Genomic DNA, 27067 nt, shown 5'->3' on the forward strand with positions numbered 1-27067 from the left:
ACTGGGTAACCTGTGTCTGTTTGGACTTGTTAGAAAGCACAGGGATGCATGCTGCGTGTGCCCATGGAAATGAGGGCCTGATGGAACTAGCCTTGCTTTCCCATTTTGAAAGCTCCATTCATGCTGCCTTGAAGCTTCTTGAAATTGACTGCTGTTGACAGGCCACTAGCCACTGTAGGCATGGCTCTGGGAAGAAAATGAGTTTTCTCTAGGTAAGCCGGGTGCTTCGATGGCCAGGGTGGAGCTCATCCTGCCACGCTCTAGAGCTAAAGGGAAATTCAACGTGAGTACTGGCCTCGAGGTAAGTCCCTGTGTAGCCGCGCAGAAAGGGAGGCATGCAGCTCTTTCCATGAGGTCTTAGTCGCTGTTCTGCTTTATTTTATTTTTTTTATTTTTTATTGTTTTCTTAAGACTTACTGATTGATTGATTGCTATGTTGGGTCTTCGATTTTGTGCTAGGGCTCTCTCCAATTGCGGTAAGTGGGGGCCACTCTTCACTGCGGTGCGTAGGCCTCTCACTATCGCGGCCTCTCTTGTTGCGGAGCACAGGCTCCAGAGGCGCAGGCTCAGTAGTTGTGGCTCACGGGCCCTGTTGCTCCGCGGCCTGTGGGATCCTCCCAGACCAGGGCTCGAACCCGTGTACCCTGCGTTGGCAGGCAGATTCTCAACCACTGCGCTACCAGGGAAGCCCCTGTTCTGCTTTAGTTTAAAGGAAGTACCCTTTTCAGGACTCCTAGGTCCCTCGGGTGTGCATCATTTTCCCTCCAAGATCAGTGAGTACCTCCAGACCCCTGTGGGCCTGCTGAGCAACCTCGAGGCCCCAAGGTCGGGCCTTCGGAGGCCCTCTGTGTATGCCGAGTGAAGGGCAACAAACTGCTCGTTCCTTAAAGAGAGCTACATTTCCAGAGCACTGGAACAGCCTCAGGACCACATTTCTAGCCAGTGTGACGTGCCATGGAAGTGTTCGTCATGGCCCCCGTCTGAGCTGCCATGAGAAAACACTCTGCTTAGGATTCTTTGAGGACCTCGTACCTGAAGTCACTCTGCTCGAGGAGAAAGTTAGCATCCTACCATGCTGTGTCACTAAAGGGACATGCAGCGAGAGTACGTGCCTCAAGGTAAGGCCCTGAATTGCCATTCAGAAGTGGAGGCGTGCAGCATTTTCCATGAGGCCGTAGCCACTGCTCTGCATTGTTTTAACGTCAGTACGCTTTGCAGGACATCTAGGAACCCCACGTGGGCACCCTATCCCCTGCAAGAACACTGAGTACCCTCAGGCCTCCATGGGCCTGCTAAGCCACATCCAGGCCAGTAGCCCTTCGGAGCCACTCTGTGTATGCCGAGTGTAGGGCAACAGACTGCACTCTTTCTTGGGACAGCTTGATTTCCTCATCACTCCCACAGGTCGACGAACACCTTTCTAGCAGGTCCAACATACCGTGCAAGTGTGACTCATGGCCCTAGTCTGAGCTGCACTGAGAACAACCCTCGGCTTCGCATTCGATCTGGGACCCCCTGCCTGAAGTCACCCTGCCTCCAGGAGAATGTCGGCTTGCGTTCCGACTGCAACTAAAGCCCAGTTCCTCGTGTAACACTGCAGGCTTTTGAAGGGCCACGGGCCTGGAGGCCTAGCTGGGGATTTCCTTGGTTTCGGAAGTTTGCTGTTTGCTGAACACCCTGCTTTGAGGATTTGATTCAGTAAAGGAACCACTGGGTAACCAGTGTCTCTTTGGACTTGTTAGAAAGCACAGGGATGTATGCTGCGTGTGCCCGTGGAAATGGGGGCCTGATGGAACTAGCCTTGCTTTCCCATTTTGAAAGCTCCATTCATACTGCCTTGAAGCTACCTGAAATTGACTGCTGGTGACAGGCCACTAGCCACTGTAGGCATGGCTCTGGGAAGAAAATGAGTTTTCTCTAGGTAAGCCGGGTTCTTCTGTGGCTGGGGTGGAGCTCATCCTGCCACGCTCTAGAGCTAAAGGGAAACTCAACGTGAGTACTGGCCTCGAGGTAAGTCCCTGAGTAGCCGCGCAGAAAGGGAGGCATGCAGCTCTTTCCATGTGGTCTTAGTCACTGTTGTGCTTTATTGTAATTTATTTTTTTATTTTTTATTGTTTTTCTAAGACTTATTGATTGATTGATGGATTGCTATGTTGGGTCTTCGTTTCTGTGCTAGGGCTCTCTCCAATTGCGGTAAGTAGGGGCCACTCTTCATCGCGGTGCATAGGCCTAACATTATCGCGGCCTCTCTTGTTGCGGAGCACAGGCTCCAGAGGCGCAGGCTCAGTAGTTGTGGCTCACGAGCCCAGTTGCACCGCAGCCTGTGGGATCCTCCGAGACCAGGGCTCGAACCCGTGTACCCTGCGTTAGCAGACAGATTCTCAACCACTGCGCCACCAGGGAAGCCCCTGTTCTGCTTTATTTTAAAGGAAGTACCCTTTTCAGGACTCCTAGGCCCCTCGGGTGTGCATCATTTTCCCTCCAAGATCAGTGAGTACTTCCAGACCCCTGTGGGCCTGCTAGGCAACATCGAGGCCTTAAGGTCGGTCTCTCGGAGTCCCTCTGTGTATGCCGAGTGATGGGCAACACACTGCTCGTTTCTTAAAGAGAGCTACATTTCCAGAGCACTGGAACAGCCTCAGGACCACATTTCTAGCCAGTGCGACGTGCCATAGAAGTGTTCGTCATGGCCCCCATCTGAGCTGCCATGAGAAAACACTCTGCTTAGGATTCTTCGAGGACCTCGTTCCTGAAGTCACTCTGCTCGAGGAGAAAGTCAGCATCCTAACATGCTGTGTCGCTAATGGGACACTCAGCCTGAGCAGTTGTCTCGAGGTAAGGCCCTGAATTGCCATGCAGTAGCGGAGGCATGCAGCAGTGTCCAGGAAGCCGTAGCCGGTGCTCTGCATTGTTTTAACGTCAGTACGCTTTGCAGGACATCTAGGAACCCCGCGTGGGCACCCTATTCCCTGCAAGAACACTGAGTACCCTCAGGCCCCCATGGGCCTGCTAAGCCACATCCAGGCCTGTAGCCCTTCGGAGCCACTCTGTGTATGCCGAGTGTAGGGCAACAGACTGCACTCTTTCTTGGGACAGCTTGATTTCCTCATCACTCCCACAGGTCGACGAACACCTTTCTAGCAGGTCCAACATACCGTGCAAGTGTGACTCATGGCCCTAGTCTGAGCTGCACTGAGAACAACCCTCGGCTTCGCATTCGATCTGGGACCCCCTGCCTGAAGTCACCCTGCCTCCAGGAGAATGTCGGCTTGCGTTCCGACTGCAACTAAAGCCCAGTTCCTCGTGTAACACTGCAGGCTTTTGAAGAGCCACGGGCCCGGAGGCTTAGCTGGGGCGTTCCTTGGTTGAGGCAGTTTGCTGTTTTCATAACTCCCTGCTTCGACGAGTTGATTCAAGGAAGGAACCACTGGATAACCTGTGTCTCTTTGGAGTTGTTAGAAAGCACAGGGATGTATGCTGCGTGTGCCCGTGGAAATGGGGGCCTGATGGAACTAGCCTTGCTTTCCCATTTGGAAAGCTCCATTCATGCTGCCTTGAAGCTTCTTGAAATTGACTGCTGTTGACAGGCCACTAGCCACTGTAGGCATGGCTCTGGGAAGAAAATGAGTTTTCTCCAGGTTAGCCGGGTGCTTCGATGGCCGGGGTGGAGCTCATCCTGCCACGCTCTAGAGCTAAAGGGAAACTCAACGTGAGTACTGACCTCGAGGTAAGTCCCTGAGTAGCCGCGCAGAAAGGGAGGCATGCAGCTCTTTCCATGAGGTCTTAGTCGCTGTTCTGCTTTATTTTATTTTATTGTTTTATTTTTTATTGTTTTTTTAAGACTTATTGATTGATTGATTGATTGCTATGTTGGGTCTTCGTTTCTGTGCTAGTGCTCTCTCCAATTGCATTAAGTAGGGGCCACTCTTCATCGCGGTGCATAGGCCTCTCATTATCGCCGCCTCTCTTGTTGCGGAGCAAAGGTTCCAGCGGCGCAGGCTCAGTAGTTATGGCTCACGGGCCCAGTAGCTCCACGGCCTGTGCGATCCTCCCAGACCAGGGCTCGAATCCGTGTACCCTGCGTTGGCAGACATATTCTCAACCACTGCGCCACCAGGGAAGCCCCTGTTCTGCTTTATTTTAAATTAAGTACCCTTTTCAGGACTCCTAGGCCCCTCGGGTGTGCATCATTTTCCCTCCAAAATCAGTGAGTACCTCCAGACCCCTGTGGGCCTGCTGAGCAACTTCGAGGCCCAAAGGTCGGGCCTTCGGAGGCCCTCTGTTTATGCCGAGTGATGGGCAACACACTGCTCGTTCCTTAAAGAGAGCTACATTTCCAGAGCACTGAAACAGCCTCAGGACCACATTTCTAGCCAGTGCGACATGCCATGGAAGTGTTCGTCATGGCCCCCGTCTGAGCTGCCATGAGAAAACACTCTGCTTCGGATTCTTCGAGGATCTCGTATCTGAAGTCACTCTGCTCGAGGAGAAAGTCAGCATCCTACCATGCTGTGTCGCTAACGGGACACTCAGCGTGAGCAGTTGTCTCGAGGTAAGGCCCTGAATTGCCATGCAGAAGCCGAGGCGTGCAGCATTTTCCAGGAGGCCGTAGCCGCTGCTCTGCGTTGTTTTAATGTCAGTACGCTTTGCAGGATATCTAGGAACCCCGCGTGGGCACCCTATTCCCTGCAGAACACTGAATACCCTAAGGCCCTCAAGGGCCTGCTAAGCCACATCCAGGCCCGTAGCCCTTCGGAGCCACTCTGTGTATGCCGAGTGTAGGGCAACAGACTGCAGTCTTTCTTGGGACAGCTTGATTTCCGTAACACGCCCACTGGTCGACGAACAGCTTTCTAGCAGGTCCAACATACCATGCAAATGTGACTCATTGCCCCAGTCTGAGCTGCACTGAGAATAACGCTTGGCTTCGCATTCGATCTGGGACCCCCTGCCTGAAGTCACCCTTCCTCCAGGAGAATGTCGGCTTTCGTTCCGACTGCAACTAAAGCCCAGTTCCTTGTGTAACACTGCAGGCTTTTGAAGAGCCACGGTCCCGGAGGCTTAGCTGGGGCGTTCCTTGGTAGACGCAGTTTGCTGTTTGCAGAACACCCTGCTTCGAGGAGTTGATTCAGGGAAGGAACCACTGGGTAACCTGTGTCTGTTTGGACTTGTTAGAAAGCTCAGGGATGTATGTTGCGTGTGCCCGTGGAAATGAGGTCCTGATGGAACTAGCCTTGCTTTCCCATTTGGAAAACTCCATTCATGCTACCTTGAAGGTACTTGAAATTGACTGCTGTTAACAGGCCACTAGCCACTGTAGGCATGGCTCTGGGAAGAAAATGAGTTTTCTCCAGGTTAGCCGGGTGCTTCGATGGCCGGGGTGGAGCTCATCCTGCCACGCGCTAAGCTAAAGGGAAACTCAACATTAGTACTGGCCTCAAGGTAAGTCCCTGTGTAGCCGTGCAGAAAGGGAGGCATGCAGCTCTTTCCATGAGGTCTTAGTCACTGTTTTGCTTTATTTTATTTTATTTTTTTCATTTTTTATTGTTTTTTTAAGATTTGATTGATTGATTGATTGTTATGTTGGGTCTTCATTTCTGTGCTAGGGCACTTTACAGTTGCGGTAAGTGGGGGCCACTCTTCATCGCGGTTCGTAGGCCTCTCACTATCGCCGCCTCTCTTGTTGCAGAGCAGAGGCTCCAGAGGCGCAGGCTCAGTAGTTGTGGCTCACGGGCCCAGTTGCTCCTCGGCCTGTGGGATCCTCCCAGACCAGGGCTCGAACCCGTGTACCCTGCGTTAGCAGGCAGATTCTCCACCAGTGCGCCACCAGGGAAGCCCCTGTTCTGCTTTATTTTAAAGGAAGTACCCTTTTCAGGACTCCTAGGCCCCTCGGGTGTGCATCATTTTCCCTCCAAGATCAGTGAGTACCTCCAGACCCCTGTGGGCCTGCTGAGCAACATCGAGGCCCAAAGTTAGGGCCTTTGGAGGCCCTCTGTGTATGCCGAGTGATGGGCTACACACTGCTCGTTCCTTAAGGAGAGCTACATTTCCAGAGCACTGGAACAGCCTCAGGACCACATTTTTAGCCAGTGCGACGTGCCATGGAAGTGTTCGTCACGGCCCCCGTCTGAGCTGCCATGAGAAAACACTCTGCTTAGGATTCTTCGAGGACCTCGTACCTGAAGTCTCTCTGCTCTAGGAGAAAGTCAGCATCCTACCATGATGTGTCGCTAATGGGACACTCAGCATGAGCAGTTTTCTCGAGGTAAGGCCCTGAATGGCCATGCAGAAGCGGAGGCGTGCAGCATTTTCCATGAGGCCGTAGCCGCTGCTCTGCATAGTTTTAACCTCACTACACTTTGCAGGACATCTAGGAACCCCGCGTGGGCACCCTATTCCCTGCAAGAACACTGAGTACCCTCAGGCCCCCATGGGCCTGCTAAGCCACATCCAGGCCCGTAGCCCTTCGGAGCCACTCTGTGTATACCGAGTGTAGGGCAACAGACTGCACTCTTTCTTGGGAGAACGTGATTTCCTCAACACTCCCACAGGTCGACGAACACCTTTCTAGCAGGTCCAACATACCGTGCAGGTGTGACTCATGGCCCTAGTCTGAGCTGCACTGAGAATAACCCTCGGCTTCGCATTCGATCTGGGACCCCCTGCCTGAAGTCACCCTGCCTCCAGGAGAATGTCGGCTTGCGTTCCGACTGCAACGAAAGCCCAGTTCCTCGTGTAACACTGCAGGCTTTTGAAGAGCCACGGGCCCGGAGGCTTAGCTGGGGTGTTCCTTGGTTGAGGCAGTTTGCTGTTTGCAGAACACCCTGATTCGAGGAGTTGATTCAAGGAAAGAACCACTGGGTAACCTGTGTCTTTTTGGACTTGTTAGAAAGCACAGGGGTGTATACTGCGTGTGCCCGTGGAAATGGGGGCCTGATGGAAGTAGCCTTGCTTTCCCATTTTGAAAGCTCCATTCATGCTGCCTTGAAGCTTCTTGAAATTGACTGCTGTTGACAGGCCACTAGCCACTGTAGGCATGGCTCTAGGAAGCAAATGAGTTTTCTCTAGGTAAGCCGGGTGCTTCGATGGCTGGCGTGGAGCTCATCCTGCCACGCTCTAGAACTAAAGGGAAACTCAACGTGAGTACTGGCCTCGAGGTAAGTCCCTGTGTAGCCACGCAGAAAGGGAGGCATGCAGCTCTTTCCATGAAGTCTTAGTCGCTGTTCTGCTTTATTTTATTTTATTTTTTTCATTTTTTATTGTTTTTTTTAGATTGATTGATTGATTGATTGATTGTTATGTTTGGTCTTCGTTTCTGAGCTAGGGCCCTCTACAGTTGCGGTTAGTGGCGGCCACTCTTCATCACGGTGCGTAGGCCTCTCACTATCGAGGCCTCTCTTGTTGCGGAGCACAGGCTCCAGAGGCGCAGGCTCAGTAGTTGTGGCTCACGGGCCCAGTTCCTCCGCGGCCTGTGAGATTCTCCCAGACCGGTGTTCGAACCCGTGTACCCTGCATTGGCAGGCAGATTTTCAATCACCGCGCTACGAGGGAAGCCCCTGTTCTGCTTTATTTTAAATGAACTACCCTTTTCAGGACTCCTAGGCCCCTCGGGTTTGCATCATTTTCCCTCCAAGATCAGTGAGTACCTCCAGACCCCTGTGGGCCTGCTGAGCAACATCGAGGCCCAAAGGTCGGTACCTCGGAGGCCCTCTGTGTATGCCGAGTGATGGGCAACACACTGCTCGTTCCTTAAGGAGAGCTACATTTCCAGAACACTCGAATAGCCTCAGCCACATTTCTAGCCAGTGCGACGTGCCATGGAATTGCTCGTCATGGCCCCCATCTGAGCTGCCATGAAAAAACACTCTGCTTAGGATTCTTCGAGGACCTCGTACCTGAAGTCACTCTGCTCGAGGAGAAAGTCAACATCCTACCATGCTGTTTCGCTAACGGGACACTCAGCGTGAGCAGTTGTCTCGAGGTAAGGCCCTGAATGGCCATGCAGAAGCGGAGGCGTGCAGCAGTTTCCAGGAGGCCGTAGCCGGTGCTCTGCATTGTTTTAATGTCAGTACGTTTTGCAGGACATCTAGGAACCCCGCGTGGGCACCCTATTCCCTGCAAGAACACTGAGTACCCTCAGGCCCCCATGGGCCTGCTAAGCCACATCCAGGCCCGTAGCCCTTCGGAGCCACTCTGTGTATTCCGAGTGTAGGGCAACAGACTGCACTCTTTCTTGGGAGAGCGTGATTTCCTCAACATTCCCACAGGTTGACGAACACCTTTCTAGCAGGTCCAACATACCGTGCAAGTGTGACTCATTGCCCTAGTCTGAGCTGCACCGAGAATAACCCTCGGCTTCGCATTCAATCTGGGACCCCCTGCCTGAAGTCACCGTGCCTCCAGGAGAATGTCGGCTTGCGTTCCGACTGCAACTAAAGCCCAGTTCTTCGTGTAACACTGCAGGCTTTTGAAGAGCCACGGGCCTGGAGGCCTAGCTGGGGATTTCCTTGGTTTAGGCAGTTTGCTGTTTGCAGAACACCCTGCTTTGAGGAGTTGATTCAGGGAAGGAACCACTGGGTAACCAGTGTCTCTTTGGACTTGTTAGAAAGCACAGGGATGTATGCTGCATGTGCCCGTGGAAATGGGGGCCTGATGGAACTAGCCTTGCTTTCCCATTTGGAAAGCTCCATTCATGCTGTTTTGAAGCTACTTGAAATTGACTGCTGTTGACAGGCCACTAGCCACCGTAGGCATGGCTCTAGGAAGAATATGAGTTTTCTCTAGCTAAGGTGGGTGCTTCCATCGCCGGGGTGTTGCTCATCCTGCCGCGCTCTAGATCTAAAGGGAAACTCAACGTGAGTACTGGCCTCGAGGTAATGATGTGAGTAGCTGTGCAGAAATGGCGTCTTGCAGCTTCTTCCATGATGTCTTAGTCACTCTTCTGCTTTATTTTATAGGAAGTACCCTTTTCCGGACTCCTAAGCCCCCTGTTTGGCAACCTTTTCCCTACAGATCCCTGAGTACCCCCAGACCCCTGTATGTTTGCTGAGCAACAGCCAGGTCAGTTGGCCCTTCAGATGCCTTCTGTGTATGCCGAGCAAAGGGCAACATGCTACACTCTTACTTGAGAGAACTAGATTTCTTCAGCACTCCAGCAGCTTTAGGAAAACGTTTCTACCCCATCTAACATGCCATGGAATTGTGCCTCATTGCCCTATTGTGAGCTCTACTGAAAAAGCACTCTGCTAAGCATTCCTTCTAGGACTTACTACCTGAAGTCACCCTGCCTCCAAGGGAACGTCGGCTGGCGTTCCAACTGTGAGTAAAGCACATTTCTTCGTGTTACAGTGCAGGCTTTTGGAGCAAGCACAGGCCCAGAGGCCTAACTCAGGCATTCCTTAGTTGAGGCAGTTCGCTACACACAGAACACCCCGTGTAGAGATGCTGATTCAGGGAAGTGCCCAGTGTGTAGCTCGTGTCTCTTTTCACTTGTTAGGAAGCACGTGTAAGTGTGCTACGTGTCCGCTGGGAAATGGGGGCCTGACGGCAGAAGCCATCTCATCAGAGGTGTTGGGAGTGCGTAGAGGCCTTATATTCCTGTTGTGTGTCCTGCAGGCATCCCATGAAAGACCAGAATCTAGGTCAACTTGGGCAAGCCACTTAAGTGAGCCTCAGCTTTCTTTATTTGTAAGGTGGGCACCACAGCGCTACCCTCCCGTATGCATGGCGAAATCCTGGCAACAAACGTACACCATGTGGCCCCACTTTGAAATCTTTAAAGAGGTCTGCCAATAAAAGTGTCTGTAGGTTGTACCTTCCCTGCAATGCGACACCTGGTCCAAGGTGGAGAGGTTCAGGGGTGAGCAGTTTGCCCTTCACATGAACGGACAGAGCTCAGCCAGCGGAGTCCCTTCACTGAGATCCTGGCTGCCGAGGTCCACACTTTCCATGTATCCAGGCTCGTTTCAGATGGAGACTGAGAGGGCAAATAGGCAGGTGTAAGGATGCAATCCTCAAATCTTTGGCTTCAAATAATCCATCCCAAACTGCTACCCGAGCCCCCCAGTATCAAAAAGGAAACATGTTATAGACCCAGAAAAATGTGTTTCCCAATAGGCCTAGGTTTGCCCTCATAGTCATCAGTATCTAAAATAGAAGTAGCAGTACACTTAAAATCTTAAACTTCTATGTATTTAGGGACCAAAGGCATTTTCATCAGAAAGAAAAGGGATTTAATAATGAAACCACAGAGAGATAAATTGTTTTCAAGCCCCTGATAAGAGAGGGGAGAAATGTCAACCTCATGGGAGTTGCAGAATCAGCAGTTAGGATTTTTGGATGCCAACTCTGGGGGAGAAGAGACTCCAGCCTGTACCCTCCCCGCCCCCCCTCCCCGGTATGCCTGGTTAGGAGGTGAGTCCTGCAGGCGCGGTGGCCCCTGGGCTGGCCGGAGCGGCAGGGTGAGTGCAGGGGTCCCTGAACAGAACAGTTTACCCTCCCTCCCCAGAGACACCTGGCAATGTCTGGAGGGTGGGCTAGTGGCCAGTGGCCAGGGACACTGCTAAACACACTGCAAAGCCCAGGACAAAACCCACCGCAGGGAGCGATTCAGCCCAGAATGTCAGCAGTGCTGAGGATGAGAAATCTATGCACGTGGCAATGCTGGCCTCCAGGAGGAGCTCAGGAGACAGCCCAACCCCCTTCCTGCCCACAAGGGGGCGATGGTCCTCTCCTGTAGCTTGCTCCGATTTAAGGGCCTTTTGCTGTCCGCTGCTGGTTAGTGACCCAGTGCCCTGGCTTTAGGGGTCGGGGCCTGAGGGCCTCGTTAGCTCCCTGAATTCTGTGCACGCAGAGTGCGCTTCACCCCCGCGCTCCCCGCTGTTGTAGAGCAGGGTCTGCAAAGCCAGGAGGAGGGATTGCTGGATTTGGCGCTAGCAGGCTTGGTCTTGGTGTCACTGGTAATGCACAGGGTGGTATTTGGGGTAGAAAGAGACGAATCAGGCCGAGTAGCAGCGAGGTGGCGGCTGCGGTGCGGAGCGCCCCTGAGTCGCGAGGCTCCAGGACCCGCTGGTCAGCAGCAGAGGTGTGACCAAGACACAGCCTCACACCGTGCCCCGCGGCCTGTGCCTTTCGGAGCTGCCCTCTTCAGAAGGCTCTCCCAGGCGCAGACCACCCCATCCCCAAGCCCCAGCACGCTGGCCACTCCGCACTGGACATCGAGAGGTCGTGCGGGGTGTGGTGTCCACGCCAGACTGACGTCCAGGTCAGAGGGGCTCAGCCTGAGGCTGAAAGGAGATGGATGGATCAGTAGGTTAGTGGCGGTATCTCTTGGGAGGGAAGAACAGGGAATTTTTACTTCTCAGTTATCTTCTGCATTTTAAAAACTTCTGCCATGAGTATGCATTTCTGTAACCAAAACCTTATTAGAGTGGAAGCTTAGCGAGGCAGCTTTGCAAAAGGACCCTGCCTGACTCTTGACCCACCTGTGTGCCTAAATGCACATGCAGCTGGGGCTTGGTCAGCAGTGGTGACCTCCTGAAGCTATTTACAACCTGTAAATGGTGTGTGCTCCTCCACGGGATATCTCAGTTCTCTGACTCTCAGGTTCTTCTTCTGTGGAGAAAAAGGGAAGATATGTTCCACAAATGTCCACAGTTGCCCATGAAGAATGTACCTCTGGGCATGAACATGTGCTGGAGTGGCATGATGCTGGGGTCTGCCCCTCGCAGCTCAATCTCAAAGACTCCAAGCAGAGCTACCTACTTTATATTTTTCTTCCCTTCTGAAGACATTGGCTGGCACTTGTCCTTGGTCCAGGGTGTACGCCTTCTTCAACCTGTTGACTGCAGAGTCCTCACATTGCTTTGGGCTTGGTCCAAGTCTGTGCTTGAGTGGAGGACGGGGATTTGAGAGGGTCCACACGCCCCTCCTTCCCAGCCACGCACCTTCTTTTCCTTGCCAAGCTCTCCCTTCTCCTACTGTGCCAACGAAGCAGCTGCTTCAACCTCTTCTGTAACCTGGGCTCTCCCATCTGTCTTCAGTTTTTCCCTTGCTCATAGCTGGTTAGAAGCCTGCGGGGGGGTGTTTTTCAGATGAACTTGAGTAACTTGCCCTCGTAGATTAGTTAAGAGCCTGTAGGTGTCGAAGGGATTTGTGGAAAAGACCCAGCAGAGTCTGCGAGAACCCGAGGCGGCTGTGGCTGGAGCCAGGTGAGCCACAGGTTAGGGGCGTCTGGGCCTCATCCTGTGTGAGGGTGGATGCGCTACTGCTGTCCTCTGCCTCGGGCCCTCATCTGTGAAATGGGGGAACAGTGAGGACTGCCCTCCCGAGGTCGTCATGAGGCTTAATGTGTGAATGCACCGACCACTCAGAGCAGCCCTCACCGCAGGGAGCACTGTGTGTGTGTGTGTGTGTGTGTGTGTGTGTGTGTGTGTGTGTGTGTGTGTGTGTGTGTGTCATTGTAGCTGCCGGGCTTTGCTTTTCTCCACCAGCTCCTTCTTCACGGGGAAGCAAGGAGAGGCATGGGAGGGAGGGAGGGAGAAGACTAGAAAAAGGAGGCAGAGGGAGGTCCCTGGGGAAGGGTTTCTGCCACTCATGCATGGGTGGCCTGGGGTCTAAACTTGGGGTTTTACACCAGGGCGTGTGAGCAAGGGGCTGCGGCCAGGGGCAGAGCATTTGCTGACCGCACGTAGCTCTGGACAGAGCAGGAAGACGCCAAGGCTCTGCCTCCTCCCAGCTGTCAAGGCCCGAGGCAACAGGTCACCCCGTCTGAGTCCCTGAGAAATTGGGAGGTGCTAGTGCAAGGGCACAAAGTTTCAGTTATGCCAGATGAACAAGTTCTAGAGTTCTGCTGTGTAATATGGTGCCTGTAGTTAACAATACTGTATTGTGTGCTTAAAATTTACTGAGGATGGCTCCTATCTTAAGTGTTCTTACCATACACACAAAGAATGATGATAATAGGAATAATAATAAAGGAATGAATAGGTCGGGAGGACACCTTTGGAGTGACACATATGTTTACGGTGTAGATTGTGGTGATGGTTTCATGGGTGTAATCTGTCTCCATACTCACAAAGTTGCATGTATTAATCATGTACAGCTTTCTGTATGTCAATGATACCTTCATAAAGTGGTTTAAAACAATAAAATGGGGGGGAATATAGTCACTCCAAGTACTGAGCACGTTGCCTGTCACAGTAAATAAGTAAATAAATGTAATTATGGTTTAAGCTTAGCTCAGGACTGAGAGTGGGTACTGGGCAGGTGGTGTCTGTGGCCAGCTGCTCCGCCCTGGCTCAGCATTGCTTCTGTGAAGCACAAGGGCTCCCCAAACACAGAGACCAGCTCCAGGTGCACACTCCTGACAGAGAAGGTGGGCTGGTCGCAGACACCTTGTTTTGGTTACTTGCTATTCCTTCCCCCACACGCCCTTTCATTGTCCTGGTCCTTAACCTTTAACTCCTGTAAGAAGCTGGGTTTGCAGATTTCTGAAGACATTTTGCAGTGTGCAGACCTGTTTCACCTTTGTTCCCCATCCTTGGGTCTGGAAATAAAGGCGGGAATACAGTACTCTATGAAAGGAACAATCATAAACCTCAGGTGCCTCAGACTTCAAAGAAATGGCAAACTAGGCATCTCATTTTATACATGGTCCTCTTTAAGTACACTTGTATGTACATAAAATGAAATTGTACTGAAGTAAATCTTATTGCTGAACGTTTGCTTTCCGGAAGATACTTTGGTGTAATAGTTCCTAAGAAAATTTGTTTTTTTAAAGGACCAAAAGTGGGGTGAATGTTTCATGGGTAAAGACCTTTTTCGTAACGAGTGAAGGTGAAATGAGCAGACTGTGCGACTCAGATTCCAGCTGCGTCCCCATCACTACCCTCGGGAGTGTGCCGGAAGGATCCCAGAGAGCTGGCCCACTGGGGTGAGCTTATAGCTTTGGGGCCCCAAACTGCAAGGATGGTCAGCATTCCTGGTGCTCTGGGTTCAGCAAGACCTGACTGAGGTGGGTGGGAGGTGAGTGGGGACACAGCTTTGCCCAGAGCTATCTCGTTGGCCTGTGTTAGAGGGGGAACAGAAGGGAAGAGCAGGCCTGGGTGAACCCCAGGTGCTGGCTGAATGTCTTTTTTTTTCTTTTTTTTAATAAAGGGACTCTCTTTTCTGGTTGTTGGCTGAGTATGTAATGTCCGCTCTGGGTCATCTAAGGGCCGAGACCAAGTACTCTGTTCCTGCTGTGACCCGTGCTTCTGCTACCAAGTGCTGCACAAGGTAGGTACCTCAGAGTCCTAGCTGAACAGCTCATAGAGAGACAGGTCTCACCCTTGCTTCTCCACCTGCATCTTACAGAGCTGGAAAGTAGGAACTGCAGCCCGGCAAGCCACGGACCCAGGCAATCCTAAAACTGCAAAGTCACCTGTGTTGATTCCAGCCAGCTTTTAGTAAGTAAATCCGTGACTCTTGTAAGAAGAGATTTCAGAAGATGTGTACCTTCTAGAGAATTCACATTTAGTGAGGGGCGTGTGAAAAGGTGTACACAATTTTAATCTTTTTATTTTACTAATAGTGTATCTTAATGATTGAAAAATAGAAATTCCTGTAAATATAAAGAAAACCAGAAAGTACTCATACTTTACACACCTAGTGTTCACGATCTAATGGGCCTGCTTCGCCTTCCCCTCTGTCTTCTATCTGAGCCTGCACGATGGACGGGACTCACCTGGTACAAGTGACGTGGGGTCGAGCTGGACTGTTGGTTTTCTGCTCCGCCTCTGCTTCCTCTCCGCATCCTGGACTCTAAAGAAGATGAATGAAATGTCTGCTCTGGTTGCTGGCTGTTTCATCTCCAACTTAACCTCAGTCCGTGGTTGTGTAGGGCCTCAGAAGTCAGGAAGGTCCCCCGCCGCCAACATGGGGAGGGTGGGGCCGGACCCAGGTTCCAGCCCAGCCCTGACACGCAGTGCACTGAGTGGGACATGTTGGCACGCATGCAAGGCTGTAGCGCTGCCAGCCCCCATATGCTGCCTTCTTGAGGGCTGGCGGTGCCCTTCAGGACTGGCTGCATCCTTCGTCCCATTTGAGTGGGCAGTAGTAGATAATAAAAATCTCAGAATATCCCTTGATCCCTGACCATCCAGGCAGGCATCTGTGGTCCTCCAGCTTAGGCCTGCCTGGGCCCTGTCAAGCCCCTGTGGCCAATCGCTGTGCTGACTTTGCTGCTGGGCAATTGAACAGCTACCTGGGCAGCGTAGACGGCCCCTTGGGATGTTTCAGTTCCCTACATCCATGTGATTGAGAAAAGGGCCTCCTCCCTCATAGCCTCTCAGCCTTCCGAGAGGACGTAACCCTCCAGACATTGAGTGTGGCCCTGGCCACAAGCAGCATACAGCAGACCGTGGCCCTGCAATCCTCTGGCCTTTGGGTTGTTGCAAACCTTTGACATTCATACTCATTAAAAATCAAAGGTATGGGAGCAAGTGGCTTCCCAGCTGGTGTTTTCACTCTGAGGCCACGTGGTCTCCAGGAGCCACGTGCATCCCGGGCCCAGTCCCTGCGGCCTCCGGAAAGCCAGCCAACTGTGGATTCCACGGTATAGAATCATCCTTGAGACACTGCTCCGCTGAGTAACAGTTTCCTTACCACCTACCGTTTGGTTTCTGTTCTCTGTAAAGGAGAGAGCAGAGACTGGGAAATGAGCAAATGTGTTCTGTGGAGATGGGTGATTAATATAGTCAGAGGGCAGGTGTGACTCCTGGGCTCCCACCTCCCAGGGACACGAATGAAGTCTGTGTGCCTTTTGAGGTACACTGGCAATCAGGGCCAGCCTCTGATGTGAGGCCCCGATGCCCAAAGCAAGAGTCTTGAGTTTACCACCAACAGCAAAGTTGCTATTTTAGCTAGTGGAAGAGCTTCCTGCCATCAAGGGAGGACAGCAAGAGCCCTGGATGGGTGACCACAGCCCCTGACCTTAACTGAACCTCTTCTTTTCTGTTAAAATGGACATTGAGTGGGTGTCGCCTGCAGTTTCTGGAAGCCCTGGATGCAGTGAGAGAGAGTGTTCCTGTGCATGGGGCCACCCAAAGGCATTTAGCAGCACAAAGGATTGGAGGGAGACCAGATCACACTGCAAGAGAGTGAGCCACCAGAACTGCCAGGTCCAAATCCACTCTTAAACCTGTCTCTTGCAGTTATTAATTTATTTCTATCGTTTAAAAATAATGTTTTATTTTACTTTAGTAAGTGTGTCCAGTCCATTGGAATCAAAAAAGTCATAGCTGATACATCAGAACGAATAATCCCTGAGACTCCCTTGGGTGCCCTACTGGATGGGGCATGGCTGGGAGAGATGAAGACACTGAGCAGGGTCTGAACTTAGGGGAACTGCCAGACTGCTGTGTCTCTGTTCCTTCCCTGTCCCAGGAGAGCGAAATCCCGGAACAATGGAAGGACAAGCAAAAGGGGGAAGAGGTCTTTTGGTGGCTTAACTGTTGTGTTTGTATTTTCCTTTGTTATGTTCCATTTTGTTAATGTGTGTTTTTACTAGGAAGTTACCCATTTCCTCTAGATTTCTAGTGTGATGCAATAGGTTTCTCATTCTAGTTTTCATCTGAATTGTCACTTATTAACTGACATCCATATTTCATTTGGGTTTCCTTCATTCTAAGTTTTTCTCTTCCAGGATGCCATCCAGTGTGTCATGTGACATTTAGTCATCATGTCTGTTTAGGCTCTTCTGGGCTTTCACAGTTTCTCAGACTGTCCTTGTTTCTATGACTTTGACATTGGTGAGGAGTACTGGTCAGATACTTTGTTGACTGTCCCGCATTGGAATTTACTTGGTGTTTTTCTCAGGATTAGGCTTGAGTTATGCGTTTTGAGTAAGCAGATCACAGAGGTAAAGTGCTTTCTCATCACTTTATATCAAGGGAACAGGCTCTCAGGGCAACTTATCACTGTTACTATTAACTTTGGTCACCTGGCTGAGGTAGTTTGTCAGATTTCCCCACAATGAAGTTAAGTTTTTCCCACTTCCGTACTGTGTGTCTTCTTCAGGAGGAAGCTACTTTGGGAAGCAGCACTTATGGAGACAGGAGTTATCTCCACCTCCACAATCCATGGATGGCTGAGTGTCCACATCAATTATTGGGACTTCCACATAGGAGATTTCTATTCAACCTTATTGATGAAAACAAACAAACAAACAAACAAAACCCTATGCAGTTACTTATTTTTACCAGCATGGACACCTGTGGACAGTTTTTTTTGTTTGTTTTCTTTGTTTTTTTAACTTTTTGTTATAATCCAGCAGTCCAGATTTTGTTGCTAAGTTCATTCCTACTTTGGCTATTGAGAGCTCTTTCCATTGGCTCCTGTTTTCCTTTGACACCATTCCACTCTGTGGATTATTTTTCTTGATACTTCCTTATTTTCTGATATAAGATTCAAGATTGTCCTGGCTCATATATTTACTGTGTCAGTCCTAGTGTCAGCCATAATTTCAAAGAGCTCTGGTTCCTTTTACTAGAGAATGTTATGAAAAAGTTACATATAGGAGCTGAAAGTGCTCAGCTGATAATGCAAGGAAATATATGCATGTATTCCCACCTCTGTGTATTGCTGGGTCTCAGGGAAGGGTGCTCCACAATGGCATATCAATTATTTTGAATTACAGTTCCTTAATAAATGGCTGATGCAAGAGGGACACTCTGACTATCTCCTTGAAAGCAGGAAGTAAGTCTCTCATGTGAAAGGTGCAGAAGCCTATATGAACAACACTTGGTACTTCTTTAATTTACTGCTCCAAGCCCAAACTCTGTTTAGATTCTTCACTAATTGAGTATCCCAAACCTAAGTTTCTTTGGCCTGTAAATTCCTCATAACTTTATTCTATGATGAAATTAAGCCTCACTTTCTGTTACAGTTGGGGAGGGATCTATAAAGCACCTTGGTTTTTAAAGCAAAGGTTTGTTACTGGAACAAAGTGTCCCCCCAAAATAGTCTGATGCTCAAGATGTCTGTGTTCCCTTCATGTGATAGTTCAGGGCAGGTGGGGGTCGGGGCCCAGGCTCTGTCCTCCTTGTTTCTCTTCCCTGCTTTCAGGTGGAGGGCTCCAACCAGCAGGGGATGGGGTGACCACATGGCACCGTGCCCTCCATCCTAGGACACAGGCTGGCCAAGGTCCTCACCACCTCCAGCACTTCCATTTGGAGCTGCAATGGGTGGGAAGGCTGGGAGGTGCAGGCTGGCTGTGAACAGGAGAAAGGGACGTGGGTTCTGGTGGACAGCTGGGCGGCTCTGCTGTGGCAGGGTCACCCGGAAGCTGGCGCACAGCCTCTGGTCCTGTGAAACATGATTACACAGCAGCATGCAGTCTCTGATGCTTTGTGGTTCTGGAAATCCTATAGGAGGTGGTTCAGAGCAGATTAAGGTAATGCTCTCAGTGGAGGTGGTGAAGACAAAGGTCTGCCCTTGAGACTGAAGGTGCTAATGTGGGTGTATATACAGGACAAAACCATCTCGTGTGAATGTAGATCAGGCTCGTTTAAGATCAGTGCAGTCATGGGGTTTCCCTGATGGTGTAGTGGTTGATAATCTGCCTGCGGATGCAGGGCACACGGGTTCGAGACCTGGTCCGGGAAAATCCCACATGCTGCAGAGCAGCTATGCCCGTGTGCCACAACTACTGAGCCCCCACGCCTAGAGCCCGTGCTCCGCAACAAGAGAAGCCACCGCAATGAGAAGCCCGCGCACCGCAGTGAAGAGAAGCCCCCCTCGCCGCAACTAGAGAAATCCCGTGTGCAGCAATGAAGACCTAACGCAGCCAAAAATAAATTAAATAAAGATTTTAAAAATCTTTAAAGAAGGAAAAAAAGATATCAGTGCAGTCGTGTTATGCCTAAAATCTCATATCTTGTGCCTTTCCTCGGGCACACCTTCCTCAGTTCCTGAGGCTACTGTAACTCACATACAGGGGAATGGAGAGTGGGCTATCTAGTGTGAGACCTTCTTTACCCTGTGTGTGAGTCTGCTCGGGGCTGCCATAACAAACACCACAGACCGGGGAGCTTGAACAACAGACCTACCTCCTAGTCCTGGATGCCGTCTGAGATCAAGGTGTCTGCAGGCTGGTTTTTCCTTGAGGCTTCTCTTCTTGGTGTGTAGACAGCCATCTTCTCACATGATCTTCTGTGTCCTAATCTCTTCTGGTAGGACATCAGTCTTATTGGATTAGGATCCACCCTAGTGACCTCATTTTACCTTGATCACCTCTTTAAAAACCCCATCTCCAAATACAGCCACATCCTGGGGTCCCGGGGTTTAGGGATTCAGCATGTGAATTTGGGGGGATGTGACTGAGCCTATCCCATCCTCCTTAGGAACCAAGTGTGCCTCGGTCCTTCCTTCCCTCAGGTCCCATGGGGATCATGCGATAGCTAAGGGAGAGGCCACTCGTGCAGTGTTTGTGTCCCAGTTGGGGAACCCTTCTCTGCTCTCTTTGATCAGGCAGCGGCAGTGCCAGCCCCATCCTGAGGTGAGCAGTTCTGGGGTTTCCTGCCGTGTCTCCTGGCCGGCTGAGGTGCTCAGTATCAGGGAACCAAGAGCCACCAGCCTAGTAGGGATGCCGGGGACTCTCAGGGCCTTGGCAGATGTCTCTCCCAGCAGATACCCTAGCGAAAGTGGGGAAACATTTGGGGATTACATGTGGGAGAGAGTCACAGTCTCGTTTATGCTTCAGAAAGACCATGTTGGGGTGGGATGTGAGACGCACTGTGGGGGCAGGGAGATTTGTCAGGGCCTGATGGAGGAACCAGGCACTAGATCGGGCTTGGGCCAGGGCTGTGGGTGTAGAGGGGAATTAGTGTGAATTTGGAGGAGGGGGTCGCAGGGTATGAGATCAGCTGGTGCACAATTCTCTGGTTGGTTGATGGTGAGGTAACAGGGTGGTGAACAGTATCAATGCTTAGGTGCCAGTAGGTCTGGGGGCTCTTGATCATCAAGTACAGTAGTTAATGTCTTCCATCTGGTAGAAGTCTGTAAAACAACTCAGGAAGCGTGCATCAGATGCTGTTATCCAGGTACTTCAGAGAGGAGCTACAGCAGAGGATATGGGGGGGTGGGTCTGTCCTGGGAAGGCCCCGTAGGGTCCTGCTCGGTTACACCCGGTGTCTGGGCTCAGCAACCAGGGAAGGTGGGGCTGCTCCTGGGTGTGGGGAGCTGCAGGATCCCGGTCCCCTGAGGGCCCTGTTAGCCCCCAAGGTGAGATGGGGGTGCAGTGACTGGACAGAGGCGTCTGGCCTGGGAGAGGGGTCCGGGCTGGAAATGTCACGGGACTCATCGCAGGGAGGGAGAGGAAAGACCAGGCTGGGGAAGGTGGGTTACAGCAGACTCCACGGATGTGTCTGTGGGCCTGACAGAAGCAACTCAGAGCCAGAAGAAGTGGCCGTCAGGAGCTCAGCTTCATTCCCCTGTTCCTTTGTAAAACTGCTGTGTCAGTTTGAAACACCACCAGGAGACTTCTGGGCCCATTGCTGCCATGGTTTCATCAAAGGGGCCCGGGTGGAAAACAGAACCACTGCAGGCCCCACCCATGTCCCCACTGGGGGTGAATCCGATCAGGGCTCCAGGGCTCACAGACTTGAGGGAACCTCTGTCCTCCGGACTGGTCTTCCTCCTTCCTCTCACCTGCTGGTCAGGAGCCCAGGCACCCCCATCCTGGCTCCATCCCCCAGGGCCTGGATTCTGGGACAGCTTAGAGGTAATGCAAGACCCTCACGCTCCTTTATGTGCCTGGAGGCAAGAATGTCTAAAAAGGTGCAACTGGCTGATTACAGAGGGCTGAGTGTTTGCAGCAGGTATGGTTGGAAAGATGGGGTGTGAGTTTCCTATGTCTTCACAGCCTTCCCAGTGTAAAGATCTGTGCATGTCCTATGGCCAGTGAACTCCCCACACCATCCTCCCAGGAAGCTCAGCCAAGTATTATGAGGGCAGAGGCTCTCCCCTTGCTTATCTGTAACTTCCCACTCCCACAATGAGAAGCTTGGTGCCCACTATCTGCCGTTTACCTATGCATTGCTCCTTTCCAGATTACATGTGCAGAGGTTTCAGAATTGTTAGCTGCTACACCCTGGAAAGAACTCCATAAAATAAAGTCCACTGTTTGTGTACATTTTGCATTTAGTTTAGAGATTGTGTTCATTTCCACAGTTAACTTAGGTCAGCACCTTTTATCCCATCCCCTACAGTGAGATTTTTCCATGCATTTCTAATACAGTTAGATTTGGTCACCTTGAGTATTCCATCCTGTAATACCCCTACACTGTAAATAACTAAATTTGAATAGATTATGATTGGCCCCTTGGGCTACACACATCTGTGGGCTTAGACAAATGCATAGTGACAGGTATCCATCCTAGAGTGTCACATGGAACACTTCAAACCCCCACCCCATGATCTGCTTATCATCTGTGTAGCTTTGCCTTTCCCAGAGTGTCACCAATGGGGTCATACTGTGTGCAGCCTCCTCAGCCTGGATGCTTTCACGTAGCAGTATATACTGAGGATTTATCCATGTCTTTCCATAGGCTGATGGTGCATTCCTTTCTGCTGCTGAGTAGTATTCCATTGCATGTGTATGGGCGGAAAAACAATTTTCACTCTGTCCTTCTAGGTTCTTGGTTGAGCCCCACCCCCGCCGTCTAATAAAAGCCAGATTAACAGTAGAAAAACAGAAGTTTAACAGCATGTATACCTCCTGTATACAGGGGAGCTACCCAGAAAAATTGAGTCAGTCCCTGAAATGGCCAAAGCCATCACCTTAAATACCAAATACCATCTTCAGATAAAAACAAAAGACCTTGGGGAAGGGGGGAAGCCAATAGTGGCAGGTTATCATGCAAAGCACAGTAAGCAAAGGTATTGTATGCAGATTTAAGTCGGGACTTCTCCGTTGATAAGAGTGACTTGAGATTTAATCATCCTTCTATTTCTGGTGCAAAGAGGGACACTCCGTTACAAATGGAGATTTCCTTATAAATGTCCTTCATAAAAGGTCAGTCTCTACTCAGTTTTTTCTATCTTTCTTTTTTTGAATGAGACTGAAATAATCCTTGTGCCAGAGAGACATATATTGGCGTGGTGTATTCTGCTCGCCTTGACCTGGCTGTCCTCCACTTTGCTTATGCAGTCATCTAGTGAAGGAAATCCCGGTTTCTTCAGGTTTTTAGCCATTATGAATAGTGCTGCTGTGCATGACTGCATCCTTGTCTGCTTTTAGACATAGATTTTCAAAGCAGTTGCCTATATACTGGACGCATAATTGTTGGACCCCGAGGGGAGGCTTGATTAGTTGTGGAAAAAGCTGCGGAACTGTCTTGCCAGGTGGCTGTGCCTGCACCCCAGCCATGAGGAGGGGTTGCTCCTCACCCTCCAGCAGTCGGTGTTGCCATGGTTTTGTTGGAGTTTAGCCATCCTAGTAGGTGTGCTGTGATGGCTCACGATTTTAATTTGGAAATCCCTAATAGTATATGATTTTTTGTATAATTTTTGTATGATTTTTATTAGCTGTATATCTTTTTTGGCCAGGTGTGTGTTCAAATCCTTACCCATTTTTAAAATGGGGTTGTTCTAGAGGTCTGTGTCCATTTTGAGTCCAAGTCGTTTACTGGATATGTGGTTTACAAGTATTTTTCTCCCAGTTTGTGGCTTGTCTTTTTTATCTTGGAGAGGCAGCAGTGAGTGGTGGCATGAAGCGAGATCTTCATTCCCTGCCCAGGAATTGAACCTGGGGAGCCTGGATGAAAACCAGGAATCCTAGCCACCACCCCCACTAGCTCTTGCCCCCAGTGAAAAATGCATTTCTCATAGAGGTAAAAACTGTAAAAACAGGTACAAAGTTTATTATTAGAGACATAGCACAGCAACAAGTGGGAGAGCACACAGAGAAACAGTTTGTTTAGTTAAGACAGAAGCAAGGCAGAGATGCACACCCGGAGAGAAAGGGTGTGGACACCCTCCCTAATGAGGAAGAGTGCAGTAGAGAGGCGGTTAAGTCACTTATATAGGGCAGTTCTTCCGGGTCTCTGTTCACCTCTGGCCAATTATCTGGTTTCTTTTTCCACACCTTCCCTGCCCTAGGACCCTCCCCAACATGCGTGTGCAACTTTTTTCCAAGATGGATTACCACCCAGAGGCCTGTGGGACGACCTTAGCATCACCTATTTTGGGGTGGTGCCCCTTCCTTTTTGACCCCCAAGGAACCTTTCTGCACATGTGCAATGTTTCCCTTGCCCCAAGGATGAGAAACGTATGACCTCTTGATCTTTTAACAGGGTTTAGTCCCACTCTGTCCCTCCCATAAAAATGTCCAATGTCTGGTTATTTACCCTATTTCTGTTGCTGGTTTTCATATCGAGGTGCAGACCTCGAAATATAGACAGGAGTCCGGTCATAAATATGTAGTCCTAGAGCCCGTTTGTCTCTTGTTTCAGGAAAAGTAAACAGGGGGTTGGTAATGAATGTCCAGCCAGGAGCCCATTTTTTTCTCACCCCAGGAAGTGTGAACCGGAGGTCAGTTGTAAATGCGTAGGCTGGAGACCATTTATCTCCTGCCTCATTTTGACTTTGTGAATAAGGTCTTTGAGAGTAGAAATCTTTAATTTTATAAAGTCCACCATATTTTTTTCTTTTGTGATTGGCCTTGTATGTTAAAACTCAAAGCTCGTGATCTATAGACGAAATCCAAGGTCATGTAGATTTTCTTCTATGTTTCTCTGTAATTTTCATAGCCTTGCATTTGAAATGTCTGTGAATAAATTTGTGTGAATTTGGCATAAGTTTTAAAGTTTGTGTCTAGGGACTTCCCTGGTGGTCCTGTGGCTAAGGCTCCGTGCTCCCAGTGCAGGGGGCCTGGGTTCCATCCCTGGTCAGGGAACTAGATCCCACGTGCCTCAAATAAGAGTTCGCATGCTGCAACTTAAAAAAGAAAAAGGTCCCGTGTGACACAGCTAAGACCCAGCGAAGCTAAATAAATAAATATTAAAAAAAAATAAGTCTGTGTCTATAATCATTTCATTTCTTACGGTTTCTAGTTAATTGCTCCTTAACTATTTTGGAGAATTCATGGGTCATTTGGCTGTATTTCAATTTGAATTTCCACAGCAGAATGGATGTAGCAGAAGCCGGGTCTCTTCAGGACCCACTGGGGCTTTGGGACACTGTGGGGTCCAGTTCACGCTGACAGGAGGCAGGTCTCCTCTGGACCTGCTGGGAGGTGACACTGCTAAAAGAAAAGGTGAGGAAAAGTGGGGAAGAAGGTTCTTGTGTCTAGTTGAGTGCTGAGGGTGTCTGTCCTCAGAGGACCCAGGAGAGGAAGGGCTTCATGTGGAACACTGGGTTTTTAGCCAGTTTTTGTGTGGTGTAGACAGAGTGCAGTGTTCTTTGGTGTGTGGTGTCCAGTTTTGCCAGCACCATTTATTGAGGGGACTGTTGTTTCCCCAGTGTATGTTCTTGGCTCTTTTCTTGTGAATTAACTTACCGCATAACCGTAGGTTTATTTCTTGGGTCTCTGTCCTGTTCCTCTGGTCTGTGTGCCTGTTTTTGTGCCAATTGCACACTTTTTGGTGACTGTAGCTTCGTAATGTAGTGTGAAGTCAGGGAGCGAGATGCCTCCAATCTGTTCTCCTTTCTCAAACTCCCTTTGGCTATTCAGGGGCCTTTGTGTTTCCACACAAATGTTAGGAACGTTTGCTGTATTTCTGTGAAGAATGCCATTGGAGTTCTGACCAGGCTTGCTTTGCATTTGAACATTGCTTTTGGTAGAATGGACATTTTAACAGTGTTCTTTGCATCCATGAGCACGGGATAGCTTTCCATTCATTTGTGTCTGTTCAGTTTGTTTTATCAGTGTTTTAGTTTTCAGTGTGCTTTCACATCCTTGGTTCAATTTATTCCCAGGTATTTTTTAGATGCAATTGTAAATGGGATTGTTTTCTTCATTTCTCTTTCTGATGGCACATTATTAGTGTATAGAAAGACAAGTGATTTTTAGGGCTTCCTTTGTGGCTCAGTGGTTAAGAATCTGCCTGCCAATACAGGGAACACGGGTTCGAGCCCTGGTCTGGGAAGATCCCACATGCTTTGGAACAACTAAGCCCGTGCGCCACAGCTACTGAGCCTGTGCTCTGGAGCCAGCGAGCGACAACTGCTGAGGTCGTGTGCCACAACTACTGAAGCCTGCTGTCTTACAGCCCGTGCTCCACAACAAGAGAAGCCACCGCAATGAGAAGCCTGTGCACCACAATGAAGAGTAGCCCCTGCTTGCTGCAGCTAGAGAAAGTCCATGCACAGCAACGAAGACCCAATGCAGCCAAAGATAAATAAAGAAATAAATATTTTTTTAAAAATTTATAAAAAAAAAGAAAGAAAGAGAAGTGATTTTTGTGTACTGATTTTTTACCCTGCAGCTTTACTAAATTCGTTTATTAGTTCTAACAGGTTTTTGGTGGTTTGATGTGGGAGACTAGAATTCAGAAATCCCACTGTTTCTACTAAAGCCAGGTCATCCACAGCACCCAAGACACAGTGGCTCCTAATATAACCTTCCCATGGTGCCTGTTAATAACGCGTGGACCCTACAAGAATGATGAGCGTCAGCACTTTAGGTGAACCGCATCTGGTTAAGGCTTGGCCTCTATTATGAAGTTGGATGTCTTCTCTGCTTTTTTTGGGCATGGTTTTGACCTGGTTCTTTTGAAAAGTAATGTACTCCTCAGTAATTTCAAGTGTATAAAAAAACTATAAGTAGCAGTACAAAATACACCACCTCATATAAACTACTCCAGTGTGTTTTATGCAATACTGGGGTCCTCTCCCAGGGAACCAGAACATAAAGACCCAAAGACGAAATTTTATGGTTCTACCTTATAATCCTATCCACGGGCCCACTTCAACATTCACCATCTCCGCAACTCTATGGAAATGTCTTTTCCCATTCTGATCCAGTTTTCTTTTTCTGAAACCATTATTGAGACTTTCCCTCATTTTCAAAACCTTTATGGATTTAAAACACACGAGCTAAGTATGACCTGGGTGACCTTTTCTGCATGAGCTCTTTGACTTAGAATGTTTTCAGTGTTCATCCATGTTCTAACATGTATCATCAGTGCTTCATTCATTCTTTTCATTGTGATTAAAAGTAACATTTACCATTTAAACCATTTTGAGTATACAGTTCTGTGGCATTAACTACATTCACATTGTTGTACAAATATTCTCACCATCCATCTCCTGGACCGATTCATTTTCCCCATGGGAAACTCTGTATCAATGTCTCTACATTTTTGCCAAAATTTGTTATTTTTAATTCTCTTGATTATAGGCCTTCTAGTGTTTGTGGAGGGGTATGGCGTTGTGGTATTAATGTGCATTTCCATCGTGACTAACGATGTTTAACATCTCTTCAGGTGTTTGTTGACCATTTGTATGTCTTATCTGGAGAAGGGTCTTTTCAAGTCCTTTTTCCATTTAAAAAACTGGGTTGTTTGTGGGGGCCTGCAGCTCCGCCGCCCGAGCCGGGTCCCGGCAAGCGCTCGTCCTGGCGGCCTTGGCCTCGCTGAGTCCAGCCTGGAGCGGTCTCCGCGCCGCAGGGGCCCGCGCGCCGGGGCATCGCTAGCGGCCTCGCAGGGGCGCCGCTTCCTGCCTCGCGCTCGCAGGAGAGGGGACGCCCGGCCCCAGGCGCCCGTGCCCGGAGTGCCGAGACCGTGCTGTGCCGCGCGGACACGGTGCGGGCCGGGAACGACCCCTCCCGTGGGTCTTTGGCACCCCAGCGGCATCCAAGCGCGGAACGGAGGGCCGCGGGCCTCAGGTAAGGGGACGGGGGCTCGTGGGGGTGGGTGGAGGAGGGAACCACGACTCACACCAGAGCTGTTCGGCACAGTCGCGGAGCCCCCTGACCTGGCGGCCGCAGGAAGGGCTCGCCTTTGAGTAGAGGCTTTGAGGACAGGCCCGAGCCTACCCCGTTCAATTTTACAAAACATCTGCTGGTGTAAAGCTCACTCCCGCGCGG

At 50.1% G+C, this 27067-nt stretch overlaps 1 long non-coding RNA gene across 1 annotated transcript; it reads left to right on the plus strand.

The window, feature by feature from the left end:
• The first annotated feature begins 11905 nt into the window (after window positions 1–11905).
• On the plus strand, window positions 11906–14696 carry LOC309622175. The gene is made up of 3 exons (XR_014240570.1): window positions 11906–12209; window positions 13781–13933; window positions 14158–14696. It is a non-coding gene; the product is annotated as an uncharacterized lncRNA (long non-coding RNA).
• The last annotated feature ends 12371 nt before the right edge of the window (window positions 14697–27067 follow it).

The sequence above is a fragment of the Balaenoptera borealis genome (genome assembly GCF_965194805.1).
Source record: "Balaenoptera borealis genome assembly, contig: HAP1_SCAFFOLD_1734, whole genome shotgun sequence".
NCBI lineage: Eukaryota > Metazoa > Chordata > Mammalia > Artiodactyla > Balaenopteridae > Balaenoptera > Balaenoptera borealis.